Consider the following 12,656-nt stretch of genomic DNA (forward strand, 5'->3'; position numbering starts at 1 on the left):
TATATATATATATATATATATATATATATGTGTATATGTATGTATTTATGTATGTATGTGTGTGTTTGTGTATATATGTGTATGTATGTATATATATATATATATATATATATATATATATATATATATATATACACCCGTCTGTAGTCGGGTAGCATAATATTGCATATACGAAGATGTTACCCCGCTACATAAGTAAAGAAAAATACTATTATTTGTCTCTGTATGTCTGAAATGTGTGTGTGTATATATGCGCGGGTGTAGATAAATGTTAGACATTTATAAGTGTATTGATACACGCATATAGGTACATGTGGGGTTTAGATAACTTTCGGGTTTATATTTATTCACATTTTGTTGGTTTATTTGTTTTAATTTAATTTTATTTTTATTCTTATTTATCTTATTTATATATTTTTTTTATATTTTTTTATTTTTTTAATATTTTTTATTTTTTTTATTTTTTTATTATATTTTTTATATATTTTTTATTCATTTTTATTTATTTATTTATTTATTTATGTATTTTATTTTTATTTATTTATATTTTTTTATTTACCTTAATGTAACTTTTACTTTATCTTCTACGTAGCTTCAGAATCATTGTCTAGTTTCAGTAAATAAAACAAAAAGTGTTCAGCATGGATTCGCTTTTGAATATATGGATTAATGTGTGTATATTGTGTGTGTTGGCAGTGTCTGTGTATGGATGTGTTATGTGTGTGTTGCGTGTATGTGTGGGTGGAGGTAGATTAAAAAGGCACCGGTCAGTACTTGGTTGACCATAGCTAAGGTTATTAACTTACAGACTCTAAGACAGGAAAACGAAACTCTCAAGTACCCTATGCCATAAAAGCCAAAAGTTAAGTTAGATGGGGGAGGGGGAAAAGAAAAAAGATGTTTATCATCTTCATAGACCTCACTCATCCTTTTACCGTTTTTGTTTTTTTTGACTCCCACCCAGGTTGTATTTTTAACTTGATAAACGAAATAGAAAAATGTATTTGGTGGAAATGTCACTTTTGAAGGTAGTTCTTGGCCTGAAGACGTAATCCCCCAACGTGGGTGATTACAGAAACATGTATGCACATATGTAGCCATTAATGTTTGTATAAATAAAATTAATATACCTGCTCTGTTCACTCATTGAGCACTATTTTGGTAGACACGTGTTGTTTCATTGGATGTACTTCTAGGAAACTAAACTCTACTGGCTATATATATATATATATATATATATATATATATATATATATAAAAGCACTTTTAATAAAAGTTATTTTAGTTACTGAAAGCATTGTTTATACATTTTAGTATAGTAATAAATATCGCTATGTTTAAATTTAAGTTATTCTTTGTTTGATGTTCGTTAATCATATTCGATTATTCTAGAACGGCATGGTAGCTAGCCAGTCATAATGCAGTAAAAGTTGGCAGAATAGCGACCTATATATATATATATATATATATATATATATACATATATATATATATATATATATATATATATATATATATATACATATATATATATATATATATATATATATATATATATAGAGAGAGAGAGAGAGAGAGAGAGAGAGAGAGACTAAAGAGCAGGGTGTATTTTAATGTAATAGTAAAATCACTAATGTAATTAAAATACAAGAAAAACAGTGCTCGTCGTAATTTAATATATATATATATATATATATATATATATATATATATATATATATATATATTTAAACGTGAACGTGTGTGTGTGTGTGTGTGTGTATGTCTGTGTACATTTTCCTACGCAATAACTCTGTCAATTTTTAGTCTATAGACTCGAAATTTGATATACAGAGTACTGAGATTTGGGGAGATCGATGTAATCGGTTTTTGGCCAGAAATTTGGCGATTAAGGGGCAAAAGTTCAACGATTTGACCTTTGAGAACTCTACCAAATTCCTCCGACAATTTTGGGTCTACGCACTTGAAATTTTAGATATAGGTTCCTTGGACATGGATCTAACTTAATAACTTGATTTGAGCCCAAAACAATAAATTTTAAGGGAGCATAATCGGGGTCAAAGTTAAAAAAAATTTGACCTCTGCGGTCTCTTCCAAATTACTCAGACAATTTCTGGTCTAAATATTTGAAATTTTACATTAAGGGTATTCAGAGATAGGACAAGCTTTTTCATCAGTTTGGGTCGAAAATATTTAGTTACCAATATGTAAATGTATGTATGTATGTCTGTTTGCCTTAAACTTTCAATAGAGGCGACGGATTTTACCAAGATCAGTATCGTTTTAAAGTTCGACCTTTCATACGACAAATAATCGAAAAATTGGCTAAAAACACTAATATCTTCCTCTTCAACTAGGCACTTTTCTACAGGGGGGGGGCACTTTTTTCGCCGATACTTTTGAAAGTTATCCTCTCCTTTAGATTGTCTAGCCTTAATTTAAAAAAAACGTCGCTTCCGGTTTGGCGGTGGTCGTAACAGCATGAACGTAAGGTTTTACCTCGTTATTTTCTTCCTTTGCGGTACGGGTTCGAGCCTGCCTTCCTACTACCACTTTTTTTTTTTTTGCTCAACATACACATCCAAACACCCGGGCAACGCCGGGCTGAAATGCTAATATATATATATATATATATAATCATGTTAATCTTGACACCCTGCACTAATGATTCCCGAAATGTGTGTGCGTATATATATATATATATATATATATATATATATATATATATATATATATATATATATATATATATATATACGCACACACACACACATATATATATATATATATATATGTGTGTGTGTTTCATTTTTCAAAACAATTTCAACGGACTTCGATAATGTAATTGTAAGGCATGTGGTGTTTCTTCGAATTCGTCCGGGTTCTGGAGCATTTTACGACAAAATATAAATATCTGAAGCCCGAATATTTTTTTAATTATTGATGCATTTCATATGATTTATTTATAAAATAAATTGTATAAGAAAGTATCTCACTTCTGTCGCAATCCTTTTATGTACTTGTATATAAATCAAATACATGTTAACGTGCTGTAACATCTGTAAAGGCGACGCTCAAAACACTCTTTCCTACATTGACAGAGAACAAAATCAACTTAGTAATCTATTGGGATGTCATCTTCTTTTATCCACTATTTCCTACAGTCTCTTTCTCACAAAAATATCGTTGCTAGTCTTTCCTACTCTATCGCTATTGTCATAGAAGGTGTTCGACTGAATTCCAACCTCTGCTCCTCTATAAACCATTCACAGGACAACTTGTATAGCTACAACTACTGTAAATAATTTTCCTTTTTTCCGTGTTGGCCTAAAACTAAAATGATCTTGCATGAACAAAGTTTATTTCCTGGAACTACTCGTTCATAGGACACTTTTCGAGGTATAGACAGTTTTCCAGTATTTTCATAAATATGGTCGTTTTCAAGTTCAATGTTAAGAAATTCTTGTCGATCTGTCCTCTGAAATAATCAAATTCTGCCTATTTCGCCCATCGCGAAAATTCCATAAATTAATTGTGGCATTTGGATGACAGCTTATTAAAAGTAGTGGGTAGAATGGTAAAAAACAGCTAAGAAAAAAAATGGTATTTGGATGTTTAAGATTAGGATAGTTAGGATAGACAACGGATGATCACTGACTCCTTAGTTCTATTTACTAAATTTTATTTTTTTTATATTGTTCAGCAATAAGTAAATCAAAGTGCAGTATATATTCTGGCCAGTCTCAGGAAGCTACTTACAAGACATTAACTTTGAAAGTGAGGATTAGTTTATGGCCAATATATATATATATATATATATATATATATATATATATATATATATATATATATATATATATATTTAAAATTTGTCTTTACATAAGCAGTAGTTTGGTGCTACACAGTCATGAGCATGTTTCGGTATAAATGCAAATTTAAAATATAACTTGCTCTACTTCTGTATTGAGCACTCTTGTATCAACCTCGTTATATTTCACTGGTTACCTTACCTTTGAAAAATAGCAACCTCAAATTATATATATATATATATATATATATATATATATATATATATATATATATATATATATATATATATATATACTAGAATGGGTGCCCGGCGTTGCCTGGGTGTTTGGAGGTGTGTGTTGAGCAAAAAAAAAAAAAAAAAAAAGTGGTGGTAGGAAGGCAGGCTCGAACGCGTACCGCAAAGGAGGAAAAGAACGGGGAAAACGTGACGTCATTGCTGTTACGACCACTGCCTAACCGGAAGTGACGTACATTTAAATTAAGCTTAGACAATCGAAAAGAGGGGATGACTTTCGATATAATAGGCGAAAAAAGCGACCCTCCTGTAGAAAAGTTCCCAGTTGAGGATGAAGAAATTAATGCTTTTAGCCAATTTTTCGGTATTTGTCTGCCTAAAACTTTCGACAGAGGCGACGGATTTTCACAAAATCAGTATTGTTTTGAATTTCGATCCTTCAGGGCAGACATGCAAACATATATATTGGTAGCTCAAATTTTCGACCCAACCCGATTAAAAAGCTTGCCCTATCTCTGAATACCCTTTATGTAAAATTTCAAATGTTTAGACTAGAAATTGTCTGAGTAATTTGGTAGAGACCGCAGATGTCAATTTTTTAAAAATTTTGACCCCTATTATGACCCCTGAACATTTATTGTTTTGGTCTCAAATCAAGTTATTAAGTTAGATCCATGTCCAAGGAACCTATATCTAACACTTCAATTGTTTATGCCCAAAATTGTCGGAGGAGTTTAGTAGAGTTCTCAAAGGTCAAATCGTTGAACTTCAACAGCCAAATTTCTGGCCGAAGACGGATCACAAAGATTTTTCCAAATCCCAGTACCATGTATATCAAATTTCGAGTCTGTAGACTGAAAATTGACAGAGTTATTGAGTAGGGAAATGTACACAGACAGACACTTTCACTTATATATATATATATATATATATATATATATATGAGAGAGAGAGAGAGAGAGAGAGAGAGAGAGAGAGAGAGAGAGAGAGAGAGAGTAATATCCAAATATATAAAGTTAAGAAGATGTTTACTTTTTCAAAACAATTTCATTTGACTTTGCTAATGGACTAGGTTTGTGACGTTTCTCTAATTCGTTCGAGGTTCGAAACATTGTTTGGAAACGATTATTCAAAGAATATCCATTCAAGACAAAATATTGTCTTATCGTTCAGTCGACAAACTGATTAACTCGTATCGTCGAGTGACTTTTATGCCTTAATAAACAGTGGCATAGTATAACTTTTTCCAAATTACTAACATGTGCGGTGAATAACTCACGACTGAAATTGTTTATATATTTCTGTGTTATTATCGCTTATAAATAAACACGTTAAAACTATACAGATTCTTCTTTTTGCACACGGACACAAGCATTTGAAAAGTCTTGAAAGAAGTTAACGGAAAGAAAACGCGAGTTGGTATTATTCACCACAGCTGACATGTCAGAACCTGCTGCTTTTTTTTTTTTCACAGCGAAAACGGAATTCAATTTAGGACACATGATCTCTCTTTTTAAACGAATGAACAGAAATGCGAATTCTTACCTAAAATGTTGAACGACGAAGTAATTTAGTTTCGATGTTGTATCCTTTGCATCTAGTTGCTATAGCAGCCGATGTAAGTGTGAGAGGAATGATAAAGTTTGGCGACCCGAGTAAATTTACATGCCTCGTTACACTTGGTTTGTTTAGCGATGTATGTTGCTAAGATACAACAAAATTCGATCGACTAGTCACACAGAAATATCATCTTTTATTTAGCCTTTAAAATTAACGCGGCAATGAATTGCGATAACGCAACAAAGACTTGGTGTCGACCCAGGAAATAAATAGATCAATCAAATATGAAGCCTAACGATAGAAAACATTTCACAACGCACATATTTACTTTTTAATTACGTCAGCCGAAAAATTTTCCAGTTTATAATTTAGCTTTTAAAAGCGAGACATAAAAATGAATACATTTTCAAATGAAGTTGTGGCAAAGTATTGATAACTAAGTTAAATTCAATTCTTTTAATGACTTCTTAGTAGTTCATATACAATGTTATACTGCATAATCATGTTGACACATAAGTTTTCGTTAGATCACCGAAGTTAAGCAACGTTAAGCCTCGCCAGTATTAGGAGGGTAACTATTTGGGAATACCAGGCGTTGTATGTAGGAGGATTCCGACACTTCCAGTAGGTGTCTCGGCCTTATTCTGCCGCTGGATCAGGCTGATTATGATGCGAGAGTGGGGTTGGTTCTGCGACTGTCATTCACCATCCCTATTTATGTTATATACACAAATATACCGAGGAAGAATGGGTAATTTTGACGTTTTTTGAAAAAGGAAGATGACCTCAGCTGAACCTAAAGCCAGAATATGGAGAATAAAGTGGGAACATATTTTGGATGTCAATTGGAAGGTAGGTTCTGATGTTCAAATAAGATGGTGTTATGCAGTATGGGGAAAAGTAAAGGGCTTTCGGAGAAAAGCATCAAATAAGCGGGAAAATTAAAAACAACCAAACAAACAAAAAACGTAAAACAAAGACAAAAAAAGAAACAAGAACACACACACACACACACACACACACACACACACACACACACACACACACACACACACACACACACACACACACACAAATCGAGATTCGCCCATAACGTCACCGAAGCAAATTTTCTCCCCCTATAAATTCTAATCATGCGATGTTCCTGCTGAAAAAGACGGAACACACACACACACACACACACACACACACACACACACACACACACACACACACACACATATATATATATATATATATATATATATGAAGCTGAACGTGTGTGTGTGTGTGTGTCTGGTCACGAATAGGCTCCGATATGGTTGACTATTTTAAAAAACTGATTACATATAATGATAGAAGATGTATCGAGGATCAGGAATGGGTGTCTTTGATCGGTAGTTCATACAAATTGTGGGGTCTGCGTTCGCGCCTGGCCCCCAAAGTATGGAAATAAAAAATTAAAAAAAAACGTTTACAAAAGTTTTTGATATTGATGTACATAAGAATACTTTGATAAGTATGTTTCAACTTAAATAGGGATGGTATAATAAAATTGTGGGGTCTGCGTTCGCACCTGTACTCCATGGAAATATGGCACAAACTTTAACAAAGACTTTTCATATTTATTTGCGTAAGTATACTTTGATAATTATGTTTCAGTTTGAAGAAATATGGTATAATAAAATTATTGGGTGTTCGTTCGCGCCTGACCTCCATAGAATGTAAATATGTCACAAAGTTTAACAAGGTTTTTTAAAAGGGGTGAGGGTCCACAATAACACCTTAACTTTAATCTTAATTCACGTTAGCATTTATTTATTTTTTTGAGTTGAATCATATTGTGTCGAATAAATTCACCTCATAAATTCACGTTCTTATTAAAGTGAAAGCAAAAAAAAAAAAAGTCGAAACTTTAGACAATTCTCGACACAGATTTAGCATAACTCTGTTATTTTCCTTCTCCACTTGCACGTGGTACTCTTTCGAAAATAGATAAATAACAAAAAATAAAAACGTTACTTGTTATCGTATCAAAAGAAGGAAAAAATCCTGCTCACGTGATTACATGTCTAAAAACATTTACATAACCTTTTTATTTTATTTATATATCTGTTTAAGCTTTTTTTTTGTCAGTGTACTAGAAGGAATTCAGTTGATTACAACCCTTTCTGCGTGTTCTTTACATTACAATAGTACAACCCTGAATCCGACAGCGCAATACTACACCGTTCAATACTGTAAAACTGAAACGAAGCTGTTCTCTTTGAAAAGGGCGCCATTTTCTTCTTATTCATATTTATATCGATTCTTTGCTTTAAAAAACTAAAGTAATTACGTGTTTACTTTTTTAATATCCCATTTTGCTGTTTCGGATTATTTTACTAAAGTAAGTAAAGCTTCATTATTTTTCAAAACTGTTTTTGTTTCTTTGTTTTTCGATATTTCGTCGATATCATTTAGTAAGAGTGTTTAGCAGAAAAGCCAACAAACGACTACCCGAAAAAATAAATATACAAGAAATAAATGTTACCATAGTCAATAAAAGTTCAGTTCATGTTTTTTTTTGTTCTGAAATAGTTTTTAATGCTCTTTACTTGAAATAATTTCAGCGAATCGAAATTAAAACGAAATTTGAGGCGATAACTACTTAAATGAATTTTTATATAAACTACACATGCCATAATCGAATATTCCTCAAACACAAAATAACGGAAAACATTAAAATATGTTTATAAATATTCCTTACGTTGACAGAACTCTCTTAGATTGTTAACACAGAATGCTCAGGTGCCCTTCCTTCAAATTGAAAACGGGGCTCTCCATTTCAAAGTCGCTGCAATTTTGATTTTTTTTTTAAACCGGTTCGTGAATTAAAAAAAAATTTTTGCAAACTACTTAAAAATACAAATCAATTAAATTTTCTACCGTAAAAGTAACTTTTATTGATTATGGTAACATTTATTTCTTGTATATTTATATTATTATATATATAAAATTTTCTCTTTGTAAGGAAACATCATTTTGTTGGTCACTCTTGGCTACGAATGGAAACAAAGTTGATATAAAAATATATATTTTCGCGAAAATTATCTTTACTTTCATCATATTTCATCAAATTTTTGACTATCAAAACCTATCTCTTTACAACCCCCTCCTTTTCATAACCTATCATACTTTCATCAATCTCAGTCCATTTTCTGTAGGGTGTTTTTGAACCCAGTCAACGACGGGTACTTCTGCTAGTATACACACACACACACACACACACACACACACACACACACACACACACACACACACACACACACACACACACACACACACACACACACACACGCATATATATATTTCGTTGTACAGAATAAAATTTCTCGGCAACACAGTGAATAACATAATCACATTAATTTTTATTTAACTTTAACATTTAGCGTTGTGTCCACCCAAACCTCGAACTTTCCTACAAAATTTAAAAATAAGATCGAAAAAATTAATAGAAAAAAGAATTACTTTAAATCAAATATCAAGTTATATTAAGTTGTATTGCATATAATTCAAAATTTGATGATTAATGAGCGTCAGCGATATGTATGTGCTTGATATGTGTTCTGGGAAACAGAGTAAGTAACGTGGGCACATTTTTCTTTAGTAAACTTTACCATTTACTGTTTTACACCATTTACATAGGGGATGCTATATTAAACGTACTATACCTTTAAAGAAAGAAAAAAAAATAATATTGGAAAACAGCCCTGGTACGTATATTTTACTAGTATATATACGTTCCAAACGTAATGCCTCCTATTTTTTATTTAAGGTCAGACGGAATTGCAAATTGCCTTGTTAGGTTGACTGAACTTATGCATTCATGACTTGAAAGTTTCATCTCTCTGTTGCAGACATTGATGGACGTGCGCCAGGGATGCGTCATTCAATTCCAAGCAAAAGTGCATTGAGAATGGTAGTGACTATGTAGAAAAGTTACTATTTTAACTGGTTAGTAAGTCTTTTATATGGAATTGACTTTAAAGGATTACCACTGACTAAAGCCAAAGGCCACTTGAGGATAATGATTAATGAGATTGGATGGTTGTTAGTTGAAGGATGAGAAACCATTATGATAGGATTGGGAAACATTGATTGAATGGACAAACCTCGAATGACTAGTACGAACGGTTCATAGCAGAAATCTGTTGACATTGGGTTTGAAGACAGCCATGCTGTAATCCGCAGGGAAGTATCGTGATAATGTATTCCATAGACGGGAAGCTGTTGTGAAGAAGCTCTGCTTGTGAAAGTTCTTGAAAATATATGAATTTTCATCCATCATTATTTTGTTGAATATTTACAGTTAGACCCAAATAACATTTAAACTGGCAAATCGAACTTTTCTTCTGAGTAGTATATTTACATTTTTTATTGTTGTACTGTGCTATTGCTTTTTTCTCTTTAAATAAGCCAGCAATTTAATTAAATAAGAGTAGTTTTGCTAGTATATATATATATATATATATATATATATATATATATATATATATATATATATGGTCGGCATTTTCCTTTTAAATGAAATTTATTCTATACTCCATGAACAGTTCAAACTTGAAGGAGGATTATACAGAGATGATGCACTTTTCGTAACAAACTCCACAAATAAACATACGAAAAAGCAATTAAATCCTTACATAAATTATTTAAAAATTATGTACTTACTATTAAAATCGACACTAATAAAAAAAATGGTTAATTTCTTAGACATAACCTTAAATCTTGAAAACTCTACCTTTGAACCCTATCATAAACTTAACCAATCTGTACTATATGTCCATAACGAATCAAACCACCCTAGATCAATATTAAAATCAATAGTTCCAAATGTCTCTTTAGGAATTTCTAGACTATCTTCTAACAAATCTATATTCAACAAAAATGAAAAATATTACAATGAAGCCCTTAAAAACTCGTGATACAAATCACAAATCAAATTCCTAAATAAAAATGACACAAACAAAAACTGCATTGAAAATAAACCTACTAAGAGCATAATAACCTATAATATTGCCATGTCATCCCGTATGCGAGTCACAAAAAATGACCAAAAAGCAAGACAAAACAAAATGAAACCGCAAGTATTAGATACAAACACAAATAATCAGCAAACTAAAGTCCGTAATAGTAAAAACAGACATAGGGAGACCATATGGTTCAACCCTCCATATTCCAAAAATCTTGAGACAAACATAGCCAGAGAATTTTTTTAAAATATTAGAAAAAAACTTTAAAGCCCATTATAGATGCAGTTAAATCTTTAATAAGAACACAATCAAACTGTCTTACTTAACTATGACAAACTTTCATCAAAAAATAATTAGTTCTAACAATAAAAAAAATAATATACAAAATACAAATACAGAAAATATAGCAGGCTGTAACTGTAGAAGAAAAAATAGATACCCCTAGCACATTCAACCACGTGTCCTTAGACGCTGTGGTTTTGGTTACCAATGGCAATTGTAAGATTCAAATTGATTGATTTTTAAGACAGGATATAAACATACACGTCTCAGAATAATACATCGCTGAATAAGTATCGGCTTGATATATAAATCGCGCCACCAATAACAGGTGCACTAACCCTCAAATGGAATGTGCATAAATTTGAGCTCAATTGAATTATTAGTTTACGAATTACAGTTATTTAAGTAAAACTACAAAACAATGAAAACATCTAAATCTTATGTGTTGATAAAACATTTCTTTCTGATGGTAAACATACTGTTCACGTAAAAAAAATGGCTTTAGAATTATTATTCTGACTGTGCTCCATCAGAAAGCAACATTTACGACGTGTTAGGCAGATTTTAAACGCAGTTGTACACACAAAAATTACACTAAGCGATTAATTGCCAAAATGCGGCAAATGTCCCAAAAACTAACAGCAAAAAAGGTTCACGTTCACTCGTTTTGACATCGTGAATGGAAGTTGCGTCACATAGTGGAGAAGTTGGCAACGTATCACGCTTTAGCATCAATGAGAAACTTCTGTGCACATCCAGTACTGTGTTTGCTGATAGTCGAATAAAACAAAACAACACGTCAACTGTTTCAATGCAACAAAACTAGTTTTGCATCAATATGTAACAATGGATAAAATATACTTCACCTCGGGTTTAAATTGTCGGTTAGCTTAGTTGGCAGCAGCCGGTGAAATTATCCAAAATTAATAAAAGACAAACATCAACAAGCAATGTATTTTCGAAACCACAAAATTTTGCGAAAGGATAAACTACTAATACTGAATTATTATATAACATTATTGGCGCGTTTAAAGGGAAAAATCGCACAAAAAAAACAAGAAGAAAAAAACGCTATTTCATCAAGACAATACACAAGTTGATCGCAACGATGGCAAAACTACATAAATTGCACTTTTAATTACTTCTGCATCCATCCTATTTTCTAACTCCGCTACTAGCGACAATTTGTTTATTGCAGATATCCAAAGAATGTTCCAGAGTAAAAGATTTTGCTTAAATAAAAAAATAATTTTGGAAACTGAGGCGTATTTTGAGACCAAAAACAAATTGTTCTACAAAAAGGCACCAAATTGTTAGAGAAACGTTCGTATCAGTGTATCACCTGTTACGGACCGGTATGAAGCTGAGTCGGGGTGGATGTCCCCTGGTAAGAATCTTATGACTCTAGGTCAGCGCTTCACCCTATGTTGTCCGTAACACAATATAAAAATAAAAATAAAATAATGACAAATAAAGTGTCGGCCACGATTTGTGACCTATTTGACACGTTGTCTGAGGTTCTCATTAGCACATTTTGTTCCGAACGATTCAAACTCAAAGCAAGAATGACACAACGCTAAAATCTTAAAACACGAATTTTATTCAACATCCTCAAATTTAATATCACACCGCAATAGGTTGGGGTGAGGTCGGATGATAAAAAAAACATCATAAAAGAAAGAAAAGAAAACAAGGTGACAAAAAAAAAATAATATAAGAGAAAATGTATATATCATTTCCATTATGGTATGACAGTTCGGCCAAGGACAAGGAGC

At 32.0% G+C, this 12,656-nt stretch overlaps 1 protein-coding gene across 1 annotated transcript in view; it reads right to left on the bottom strand.

Moving 5' to 3' along the window:
• The window catches only part of LOC145284758 (uncharacterized), a 97,498-nt gene extending 91,767 nt beyond the window's left edge, over window positions 1-5,731 (bottom strand). Inside the window, exon 1 of the mRNA XM_080133723.1 lies at window positions 5,591-5,731. The gene's annotated coding sequence lies outside the window, so the exon portion shown is untranslated. The remainder of the gene's footprint in view (window positions 1-5,590) is intronic.
• Window positions 5,732-12,656: the final 6,925 nt, after the last annotated feature.

Source organism: Euprymna scolopes, chromosome 9, assembly GCF_053919585.1.
Source record: "Euprymna scolopes isolate OS-2025 chromosome 9, ASM5391958v1, whole genome shotgun sequence".
Lineage (NCBI taxonomy): Eukaryota > Metazoa > Mollusca > Cephalopoda > Sepiida > Sepiolidae > Euprymna > Euprymna scolopes.